Source organism: Balaenoptera ricei, chromosome 1 (genome assembly GCF_028023285.1).
Source record: "Balaenoptera ricei isolate mBalRic1 chromosome 1, mBalRic1.hap2, whole genome shotgun sequence".
NCBI lineage: Eukaryota > Metazoa > Chordata > Mammalia > Artiodactyla > Balaenopteridae > Balaenoptera > Balaenoptera ricei.
In genome coordinates, this window is record NC_082639.1 from 105,620,627 (window position 1) to 105,624,571 (window position 3,945).

Below are 3,945 nucleotides of genomic sequence, written 5' to 3' on the forward strand. Positions count from 1 at the left end.
CATGTAGGAGCAGGACCTGTGGGCTCAATTTCACACCCAAGAACTGGGTTTGGGAGCAGAAAACAGAGTTGAATTTATGCTGAAGGGCCAGCTGAAGCAGCTGTATATTCAGGTCCCCCACTTCCTTGGTCACCCCAATCTCTTCCTCCTCTGGTCTCCTATCAGCTGCTCTTTGAAGTATGAATTAATAGTATAATAGTTAACAGTGTAGACTCTGGGGCCAGATTGCCTGCCTTTGAATCCTGGCTCTGCTGGTGGCCATCTGTGTGATCTTGGACAAGTTGCTTTGCCTCTGTGTGCCTCAGTTTCCTTATCTGTAAAACGGGGATAAAGATGATCCCTACCTCATGAGTTAATATAGGCAAAGCCCTTAGAACACTGTTTGGCATATAGTAAATGTCGTCTAAATGTTATTGCTTATTGTTGAGGATAATACTGACTACCATTTACTGAGCACTTACTGCTACTGCGCACAGTGAGAGGCCCTTTACACACCTTATCACAGGGCAGCTGTAACGCACCCTGGTGTCTGAGCAAGGCCATGTCACGAATGAGGTGTCTTTAGGGAGGACATTACTGATTTCTCTCCTGTGCCAACCGTCCCTCCCTTGTCACCTAACTCATATATAAGCTATGTTTGATCCTGGATCAACATAAACCTTCCGAAGAATACAAATCGTCCCCAAGATGCCAGTGGCTCTCATATCAATGGGCTGTTGATGTTGGATCCCACATCATCTCCCATGTGGACAGCCATGCCCGTGACCCCAGACACCCAGCAGATTCTGGGATCCTGATCTCTTGTCTGTACCCAGTGCCCGACTTTCTCCATGATCTTGGTAAGGTTCATAATCCCAGCTCTTGCTACCTAGCTCACCTCCATACCCAGAAGCTCTGTCTGCTTCCAGTCAGATCTGATCTATGTAGCAAACTCAGCAGCTGGAGAGAGAATTTTCCTTCTTACTTCAGACCTATAAAACAAGGACACACAATACAGCCCCATGACAAAAGTCATTGGCCTATAACCACACTCTCCAGCAAGCCCTTCTTCGGGTCTTGTCCCCGTCCCTCCCTGTGACTCACTGCACAAGGACCCCCACTCAGCGGGGCAGCCGCACCGCTGGGCTCACAGCCTATACGAGGCTCCGACGCTGCAGAAAGATGCAAACTGCCCCTCAGTTTGCCTTAGCCTCGCCCACGACTGGTTGGCTTCAGGCATCAACAATTCAAGGTTAATATTAACCTGCCTGCAGCTCCAAAGGGTCAGGCACCCTAGTGGGCTTGAGCCCAGACCTCAAAGTCCCAGGTTTGTCTGACTTCTGGAATCAGCTCAAGCAAGACAGATGGCTGAATGGCACAGCAGGGACCAGGAGGACCTGGTTGCCTCCTATCATGGTGAATTGCGGGGGGTGCCTTTCTGCTCGCAGAACTACGTTTGCTCTCTGAGAAGCTGGGCCATGACTGCTCGTGAATGACCCGTCATTTCTCTTCACCCCAGTTAAGCAGGCATATTGTTCAATAGGTACCCCGTGGCCACCTAAAAAAAACCAAAAAAAAAAAACCCAACATCTCTTTACAACTTCATCTTGAAATGTGCTCCAAACCCACTGGCACTGCCCTGTCGAACCCAGTGTCAGATCCGAGGTTGGGCCCGTCATGAACACATTCTCTGGAATTCGAGGGATGTTACAAAAGCACCTCAAATAGCTCTGCTTGTGCTCCTCTGTGCCCCCATGCGGATTAACTCACTTAGGCTACAGCAGCGAAGGCTGATATTAAAGAAGGGAAAATGTTCCTTAGCTCAGTGAGTTCCTTAGCTTAGCTCAAAAGGTCCCCAGGACTTCATATTAGATTCAAACTTGAGAACCTAGTTTGAACTTGATTCAAACTATGAATCTAGCTATGAGAGCTATAGGAGAACCTCCACTGTTCTACCTACTACCAGAACCTTATCAATATTAACTCATATACTTCTCATTAAAGTGTAGGAGATGTTGTGAGGAAACTGAGGCACGGAGTAACATTAAGTAACATGTGGCTCTTAGTAAGCGGCTGCAGATTGGCGCTCAGGCACAAAGCTCCAGCGTCTGTGTTCCTGACCATAACAATGTAATGTCTCCTGGAAGGAAGGCACGCTGTCCAGGATTGGAAAATGGCAATGGAAAGTCTGAATCAGAGGACAGTGAGAAGGCCAGGTGATGTGAAAGCTGACTGTGGGCATGGCCTGGAGGCTGATTGTGCGGGGCGTGAAAACCACTGTGGAAAAGGAATTTCCAGATCCCAGAGTCTGGCCACTTTGCAAGGCATTTCTGGGGTAATACTGCCATCTAGTGGTAAGACAACAGGTAGCAATTACCCTCCAAGCAAACGCAGAATGAGCCTTGAGCAGGGAAGGTATGACAAATCAGCAGGAAGTTATTTTTCACTCCAACTACAGATTCTAAAAGATGGGCAAATCCCACTGCCACGATCCTTGAAATAGACTAGAGTTTTCACATGCCACTGAATGGTGGCTGCAAGCTAGATTCAAATCCCAACTCTGTGCGCCCGGAGATTACTCCTAACTCAGGAAAGCCTGTGAGATGACATTCCAAAAAGTACTCCTCCCATCTTCTTTTATGTAAATGATTACAGGTTTCTTCCTCCTGAGGTCCTGAAAGAAGTTCCCCGTGGGGCAAAGTCCTTGGAGGGTGATCCAAGCCCGGCTTTGTTGATGTGAACTTGTACTTTAAAAGCCATCCTCTATCAACCATCTCAGGCACTGGGACACGCTAGCGAGCAATTATTTGTCTATACCAAGAGGAAAACCAATAGCCACGCTCAAGAGTTGAATTGAGCTCAATAGTCCGGGCTTTCACAGTGGAGGAGGAAGGGTTCTGTCTATGCTTGTCTTCACTGAGGACCAGTGGAAAGTTAATGGGTTGAAAAGGCAGTACGCGTCCTGTGGGCTGGGCATTGCTGAGCCGTGGCTCCTTTAAAAAGTAAGGTCAGCTTGCTCTCGTGGAGTATATTAGATGTGCTCACAGAGGGAGCTGGGCTCTGGATAAAGTCTTGTGTTCCTTTCCTCCTTGGGCACCTCAGGACACTAAGCCAATGAAAGGGCAAGTTGCCATACCAGGGACGAAAAAAAAAAAAATCCCAACTCTGCTCATTACTGATGAAATCCTGGGCAAGTTAATTTTCATTTTCTCTTCTGAAAAATGGGGAAAATAATATCTACCCATATGGTTGCTGTGAAGATCAAGTGAAATAATGCATGCAACATGTCGGGCCTATTGTCAGCACTTAATAGCCATTTGTTATTGCAGTATGAGGAAGTGGCAAGGCTGACACAGAAGCACAGAGGGAAGGACCCAGACGAACTGGACATTAATTAGTGACCTTTAGCAAACCCCACAGGACTGCCCTTGGGGAATTCTTTTTTTTTCACACGTACTCTTGTGTTGGCTTCTGCCTGATCATTGAGTCATTTTTCCACTCAAAAATATTAGTGGTTCTCCCTGCCTCTCATATTCACCTCTGGTCAGGCCTGGAGGGCTCCACACAGCGTGGCCCTCAGTGCATCCTGGCTGGGTCCCCACTGCTCCTTGCTCCCGGCTCCCAGGCTGTGACCGCTCTTCACCCATCCCCTCGCCACCTCCCCAGACCAGCCTTTCCTTTACAACACGGGGCTTTCGTAATTCTCCACCTGAAATCGCCCACTCCCTTCCTCTAACCATCTTGGAAGAATTGGGAAAATATATGGTTTGGGAGAAAAAAAGCAAGTCTTTTATTTTGAGGTTGAATTTGGCAATGAACGTCACTTAAATGTGAGGTAACTTGGCAAAGCTCACCAAGTTCGTTTCATGGTTAACCTTGCTCTGGCCCACTTGCTCACTGGCTTCCAAGCTGGATGTTGTTCCCATTAAAGATTAACTTGTAGCCTTGAAACTTCTCTGTCCTCAG